Below are 8,555 nucleotides of genomic sequence, written 5' to 3'. Positions count from 1 at the left end.
ATCGAAACATATAAAAACTACATGAGAAGACCAGAGAGGCAGGGATTTTGTAAATAGAATTAGGAGTCAGCAGGAGATAAGAAGGTTTTTAAGGAGAAGTTAGTGAGAACACCCTAAGAGTGTTAGGGGAAAAAACATACTTGATAATAGATCACGAAGAAAAGGTAAGTAATTATTCAGAAAGACAGACTGAACTTGAAAGCCCATGCTTAAGAGTGAATTTTCATCAGAAGTTCAGCCACTTCCTTGTTGCTAAAAGAAAAACCTTGAAGCTGAAATGGAAGAAACATGAAGATACAAAGTAAGGATTGAAAACACATCTCCAAGTTGGTATATATAGACAGAGTAAACATGTTCTTTGTTGAAACAGGTCACACTAATAATTGTATATATTTCAAATACATCACACCCTAAAAGCTGACAGGTACCTGGAAAAATGTTTCCTTGCAGGTTTCCCCTGAAGATACATAGCAGCAAGGACAAGATGCTATGGTCTGCACAGAATAATAGAATCATAGAATGAGCCTGGTTGGAAAGGACCTCTGAGATCATCAAGTCCAACCCTTGATCCGCTACCACCGTGTACAGTCTCATCTTAAAAACCTCCAGGGACAGAGAATCCACCGCTTCCCTGGGCAGCCCATTCCAGTGCCTGATTACTCTCTCTGTAAAGAATTTCTTCCTCATAGCCCCCGTCCAAGCCGTGGGCTGCAGCTTTTCCAGGAGTATGCTGTGGGCGACGGTGTCAAAGGCTTTGCTGAAGTCCAGATAGACCACATCCACAGAACCTCACTGAAATTCACAACTGTGCAGCAGGGCTGCAGGTTGAGAAGATTTGCCAATCTGGAAGCTGTCTGTGATACTGCGAAACACATAATAAGATGATGTGCAAGAGACTGACTGCAGTGCATGGGGATCTATGGTGACATACACCTGCCACCCTTAGCATGGGTGCAAATGCTGTGAGGAGCCCAAACATGCTCAGCAGACGTCCCAACCTGATGAAGGGCCAAAGCGTGGATGGCTGCAAGTCTTAATTTTTGTGCACACAGCTTAGCGTTAAACACACTCTACTTATGGTAGGCAGATGTTTTGTAGATATTGATCAGAGTGGGAAAAGCCTGGGCTAAAATGATCAAAGGAAAGCAAATCTGGTGTACTGAATCATGTGAGGATGTGGAGAGGTTTTTTTTAGAAAGCTTTGGGAAGGAGGTAAAGGACATCCTAAAGGAAGGAATTTTAGTGCCCCAGGAAATGGTTGGGCCTGAAAGTAAGTGCTGCCTTCTTTGGGAGCCCCAGAAAACATTTAGAGGAACAGTGTGATCCACTGCCTAAGGCTAAAGTAGCCACCAGGAAGGCGGGTGAGAAATCATAATGAGCCCAAAAGTGGGGTGATAGCATCTGTGGCAAAGAGAACAACCCAGTTTATGGTGAGGGAACCCCCTTAGCCATATGTGGGATCTCAGTTTTAGGTATATGGGATATATTAAAGGCATATTGGATGGCAAAAAATTCTTCATTAGCCCCAGAGTATTAAAGGCTGATGCAGAAATGATGCTTGGCTGATTAAAAAGCAAGATGAGCTCCAGACAAAAGTGTGTTACAGCAAACAACTGGGAAGTATCCAAGGTATTGTTAGGAGGTATCTTGAGACTCTGGAGGTATAATTACGAAATTGTTTTGGCAAGGTCCCCCTAGAGTCTGTGGGTACCACCAAGGCCAAAACCTCTGCTAAGTGGCCTGAGGGCTTAGACTACCCTGGCTACAGCAAGACTGCTATTATAACTAAGGCTTTGAATGCCCACATCCAGAAAACAAGAGATGCTAAACACAGAGTTTCCATGGTGAGAATGCAATGCTTCCAAATGGAAATTTTGGCAATTAGCACACTGAGGAGGGAGACACCCACATGAATCTATGGGAGAGGTCCGCAAAAATAAGTTTTCATTCTGACCACTTTCTAGGATGTGGCTTTCATATCCTGTGCTAATAGGTATCTGATTTCCCTCAGGGTTACCAGCCTAAAAGCTTCTTCTGCTAATAGGTATCTTCATCACTTCCTTTAAAAAGAAGGATGCACCTCTCTATCAGAAGGGCACAAGCAAATCCTCTTTCTCTTCTTTAGGTGGTTCAGGTTCACAGTCCTAATGAGGAGTACCTGACTTAATTTTTCACACTGCAGGACTACTCCCATGTACCAGGCTAAAGGTAGTCCTGTAGCAGGACTAAATCACTTCTGAACCAGTCCTACTTTGCACAGAAGAATTACAAAGTCTCTTGATCAGAGATGGAGAAGAAGAAGATTGACCTCCATTTACCAGTGCTTCATGTGGGATATGGGAGCTCTGGATTAATATTGCTGCTCTTAGGACTGTGGTAAGAGTTTTATGTTGAATGTTATTATGCCAAATGCACTGGTGGTGGCTTGGGGCTGAGAAAAGAAGACCAGGAATGACCTCTTCTGTGAGACTGCTTGCATAATACAGATAAAGCAGTATTCCCCATTTCTAATTTGCATGTTCAGGAGTGGTTGAGAATTGCCATCTACCAGAGAACAGCAGTCTACAGTGCTATTCCATAACAAAAGCAATGGAAGCGTACAAACATCTGACAGCAGGACTGGGCAATGGCCTGCACCCTCCCCACCTCTGAATGAGGGCTCTAACCACTAAGCAACTGTAAAAATAGTCCCAATCTATTAGGCAGAGAGAGAGGTAGAGATTGTCCTTCTAACCAAATTTCCAAAGGAATAAGCACCTGCGATCCAATTTTGTGCAGAGACTGATTCAATAAATATGGTTTGAGACAACCAACTATGTCAAGTCCATGAAAAAAAGACAAAGAGAGGAAAGGTTGGGACTTGTCTGAGAATGGCTCTTGGTAGGTCCTGAATTAGTAAACGCTCTCTAAGCATCTCAGGTTTTGTCACCTGGAAACCTGAAACCCTGGAGGCGTAAAGAATTTACCATACTAGGTGCTGAGAATCTTTGGTGGATTTGTCCTACCTGGACAGACTTTTTTCTCTCCTTTTATGGCCAGAGGCAGCTCCTACCTTTGGTTTTTGTTATGTCTTTGGTGACTGGTGATTACCACTGTCTATTGAAAATGGTGTCTCACATCTTCTCAACTCGTAGCATAGCAAAAACTTCTGGAGATTAAAGGAAATCTCATAGAAGGTACCTACTGTAGTTCCTAGGAGCCCTGGCCAGCAGTGCCTGGGAAAACACTCTACCCCTCAGGAAACACTGAGATTTAAAATTCTGCTGGTCTCAGGGCTCATTTTGGCAAGTCCTGACAGTTGTCCAGGAATGAGACCTCTCAGTAACACCCTGTTTATTTCGGATTCAGAGAAAGAAGGAGTTGCTATTATGGCACAGGAAAACTACATTTAAATTTCAGTCCTTAAGTTTATTTAATTGGCTGTATCTTACAGGATATTCCAGTCAAACTGGGAGCAAAGTTTATTTAATACAAAATGCCTGCATTTTGAGAGATGAAGATTAAAGTATCCAGTGCATTTGGAGAGGATTTAATTTTCATGGCATCTGGTTTAGCAACTTGTTTAAACAAAATGTGATTCTTTGATGTGGAAGTGATGGTAACATGCAAGGGAATAAAATATATAAAATTTAAATACAGGGAATGGGTTCACAAACAGCCTGGTATATATGCTGATGTACTGAAGTGCTCTTGTCCATGCACTGTATAGACTTATTCACTATTTTTCTATATTATGCCAACTGGAAGAATTACGACATTTGAGATCAGAGCAGAGAGCATACCCTTTTCAATTCAAATCTTCCCAGAGCATAAGAGAATCCAGCAGTCCTCCTAATAAAAAATAAAATCTGGCTGAAAATGGAAGAAAATTACTGTAGCCTGTTCTGCAATGCAAGTCCACTGTGTGGAAATATTATCAAAAGAGAACTGTAAGATTTTACTCTTTAATGTTTTTGAGGGGTTTTTATATGTACCTTACAAAAATTAAAAGTCATTGCTGAAAAACTGAAATAATCACATAAGTTGACAACTTACGAATATTTTTGTGTGGGTTTTGATTTTTTGATTTTTTTTAATAAGTATTGAGAACAACTAGCTTGTCTTTGAAGCCATCATTCGAAGGCTAATATAATAATAGCTAATAATAGAAGCACTAAAATAATAAACCCCTTTGGACCAAGCTTGAGTATTTAAAACTCTCTTTATATACTCTCCTGTCTAATGCTCTGCTAATGCTGTTTTCCTTTATTTAACTAAATTTCTTATTACTGTACCTACAAAAAATTCTTTTGCAGGTGTGACCTTCCTTCAGCTAGGGCGAATAAAATTACTTTATTTCCCTGATGCTTTGCTGCTAATAGGACCAAGAATGGTTGAAAAAATTGTTAAGAGAGTACAAAATATTGACAGGAGCACTGGGAGTATCAATAGTCAGAGAGAGAAAATATTGGTGAATTTGGTCATCAATGAAACTAAACAGCCAGAGGAAGTGAGAGAAACTGACAGCATCATCAACTCATCTCTTCTCCTATATGGGATTTGATAAAAGAACTATGCAGTAATCTCCTCCTTATCCTTAGAGCTTCCTATTTTGAGATCTTTCTATCATTGCTTTAATAGAGGCTGACAACGTGCAAACTGATAGCAAGAGAGTTCAACTTTCGGGATTTACATGGGGCTAAATTGAAGATAATCCCCTGAAGTTAAAGGGGTCAGAAAAAGGAAACAATATATTTGAGAGATAAAATATGTAACATCCTTCAATACATTTGGGTTGTTGCAGAGAAAGAAGGATACCATTCATAAGGGTAAGCAGCACTGGTAGTTTCGTCTTGGACCAACAAGATGCAGCTCCTGCTGTCCTGAGGCTAGTCCAAAGCAGATGACAGCTCAAGACTGCAAACTAGCCTATAGATAGCTTCCCTACTGGTGAGTAATATTTGTAACCTTTAGAAACTGTGATTAAGCATGTCTGCACGATAGCTTGTACACATCCAAATATGTAGAAATTGCTATCTTAAATCATACTGCATTGTGAGGGCTGGAAACTGTGTTTGTAGTGTATTAGCTTGCCAGAATAAAAAAGAGAGGGTTTTAGGCCATTTTGAATGAAACAAGAGCAATCACGTTGAATAATAGAAAATTGCATTAAGATCCTCAATAAAGAGCAATTTTGATAAGTTGAGCAGCTGCCTCAAAGAGACTGAAGGAAGGTTGTGTTTGTTATATTACCATTATCACACATTTTTAAGTCTCAGATAGGTAATTTCACAACCTGAATCCCATTTGTGTTCATCTAAAGTGCAGTTGTTTACTTCACACTGTATCTTAAAAGTATATTAATTCACTTTATTGCAGGTGTAATTTAATTTGAGCACTGCCTTGTTTGATTTCATTTGGCTTAGTGGGCAATACTGTTTCATTAAGATATGAATGAACTTTAAGCTTATTTGTTTATTAATAAGTAATCATTCTTGTAAAAGCTCTCGGGCATAGGGATTTTTCCCTTTCAGAAATGTAGTATGGTTATAAAAGCTGTAGTCACTCTGCTGGTAAATATCTGCCTCTATCTCTTGATGTGTACCTGGGTTCTTCACAGTACACTATACACTTACACATCTGTGTGAGGCGCTTACCTTAGCTTTTAAGACTATTACATTAGATGCCTACATATACCTGAGTGTCAGTGGGTATTATATTAACAGAGTATGGACCTGGAAAAAAAAATCTAGCTATTTCAAATTATATATAACTTCAGAATGTTCAATGGACTGTTTGTGTAGTTATGGTCTCCAAAAAGACTATATGGTCCACACTGCAGCTCCCACTGTATTTTGTCATCCTTCATCATTAGGCTGTACTTTTTGAACAACTGTAACTTCTAGAACTCAAAGTACTTCACCTTGAATTTGCATCACGTATAACAGCCAACGGATCTTGAAATATTCTTCAAGGTTATTTAATGTGCTTCTGTCATCTCATCACAGTTCTAGCAAATACAAGTGAAAAGCTGTGGAGTTTATTAGCAATGCTCTGAAATAATTAGTCCATCAGAATATTCCAAAAAAGGATTATATAATCAACAAACATTTTTTTAATAAATTCTAGATTTACATTTCTATGGCAAAGACAAGCTCTTCAAAACTCAGAAATCCCTGCATATATTATAATGCTTCACCTCCCTTGCCCAGTGCATTCATTTATGTAGGCCTGAAGGAAGCAATGTACCAAAACTAGTATTGTGTAAGAATGGTATAGCCAAAACCTCCTTAACTGAGACAGATGTATCTGGTTATGTGTAGCACCAGTCAAACACCTCTTTCAATGCATTTTGTCTGTTATGTAAATGAAGCACATTATACTTTGTTTTTATGAAGCATAAAGACTGGGTTTCAGTCTGGTGAGGAAAAGACCTGAAAAAATGGAACAGCCTTAATAAAAAGACATTTTAATTTCACTGACATTATAAATTACATTGACCTGCTCAGATGTTAATGACATGAATGTTAACACCTCTGGTTATGATGTGATTAAGACAGATTGAGAGGAAAAAAAGAGTTTAAGAGGTAGGACTATACAGGGAAGATACAATTACCTTGGTTTAGGTCTGTAGCTCATAAGAACCATGAATTATTTAGGTTGGAAGGGACCTCTGGGGGTCATCTAGGGGAACCTCCCTGCTCAAAGCAGGTCTAATTAGATCAGGTTGCTCAGGGCCATGTCTAGATGAGTCTTGAACACATCTTGGGAAGGAGATCCTGTAACCTTTCTGGGCCACCTTTTCCAGCATCTGACCACTCTCAAGGTAAAAACCACAAAACCAAACTAAACCAAAAAAAAAATGATCTATAATTGAAATTTCCCATGTCCTAACTTGTGCCTTTTGCCTCTCATGTTATTGCTTTGCACCTGCAAGAAGAGACAAATCAGAAATGAAGATTCCTGAATGCCTATAGACCAGTATGCCAACTAACACTGCAAAATACAATAGAAGTAGCAGGGTAGAAGGAGACAATAAGATGAATGTGAAAAGGGCCAATCCCTTAAAAGGGTTAGAAAACTTGCATTTACAGCTAATCAAGTTTCTACAATGGGCAGAATTCAAATCTGCTCTGTTATGGGGAAATTAAAAACTGGAAGACTTGCAGTTACCAATTAAACATCAATAGAGTTTCATTTTTTGTTCAAAGACTTTCAGATTCTCTCGACAGGAGGGACCTCCCTGTTCACCTAAGCTGACCCTCCCTGTGCAGAGTCTGGAAAATGTTTTTTCAGAACTAGATCAAAGAATATCTTTTAAAAAGAGATATAATCTTGTCTTCTGCATTCAAAGGGATGGTGAACTAACCACTTCTTCCAAAAAGTTGGTAAAATGTCACTTATATAACTTAAAAGCCTTACCAGCATAAGATAAATATTTTGGACTTCACTACAAGGAATAAAGATGAAAGTTTCTGAATTGGAAGCTGGTGGTTACCAAGAGACCAGTGTTCAAGGCCTGATTATATTTAGTGTGGCCAATCACAGGAGAGTCTCAAACACAGACAGCTTCAAAAGCTTTAATTTATGAAATCTCAAGAAAGTTATAAGCAGAATCTGTTGGGGTAATATATCTGGGCAGAACAATGTACATGGAAGATGATGGCTCTTGAGGAGGGTTTATTCGTTGTCCAAAAGTCACCATTAAAGAAAAGAACATACTGTTTTCAGTCGTTAAGGGAAAGCCATGATTAGAAATAAAGAAGCAATTCATAACTAATGAAAAATTGGAAACAGGCTGTAAGAATGTTGAATGAGGAGCCACAAATCTTGGGAAATTGATATGGGAACATAAGGTTGCCAAAGAAGAAGGTCCCTTGCTGGAAAGTCAAAAGACTATAAAGCTAAGAGCATTAGTATAAAAAAAAACCCTAACAAAAAAAACTAAAACCAAAACAAACAAACAAACAAAAAACCCCCAAAAAACCCCCTCCAGCCCCAGAAATGTTTGGCCCTAGCTAGATGCAGATGATAAAACTGCTTCTAACGGTGCAGAAAAGACAGAATAATAATTTTACTATATTTGGAAGAAAGTGGTGTGATACATGTATGTCAAATGAACTACTTTCTGACCCACTCACTGTTGGCATGTTAAGTAACAGAGGCTAACACTGATAAACCTGTAGGCCCAAATTATTTGCTCCTATGAGTCATGAAAGTATTGGCCAACTTGACTTCTGCATCTCTGTTAATTTTTAACAAATATAGGAATGACAGAAAAAAAACCCCAAACCATGTCTTAATGATAATATTGTGTCAATATTCAGAGAATAAGAATGGTACTGCTAATTATGAGTTAGTTAGCCTGATTTAGTCATGGTAAAATAAGGGAAAAGTGGTTAAGGGATTAGCTGAGAAAAACCTGAAGGGTAAGATTATAATTAATGTCAGTTAGCATATTTTTAGGGAAATGAGTCAGATCAAACAGTTGTGCTGGGAAGACAGCAAGATACACAGATTAAGACAACAGCGTTGATACAGTATATACAGATGTTTATAAGGCAGTTGATTTAGTA

Source organism: Myiozetetes cayanensis, unplaced genomic scaffold (genome assembly GCF_022539395.1).
Source record: "Myiozetetes cayanensis isolate MyiCay16 unplaced genomic scaffold, myiCay2020 scf5-8, whole genome shotgun sequence".
In the NCBI taxonomy this organism is placed as follows: Eukaryota; Metazoa; Chordata; class Aves; order Passeriformes; family Tyrannidae; genus Myiozetetes; species Myiozetetes cayanensis.
This window is presented reverse-complemented; position numbering follows the sequence as displayed.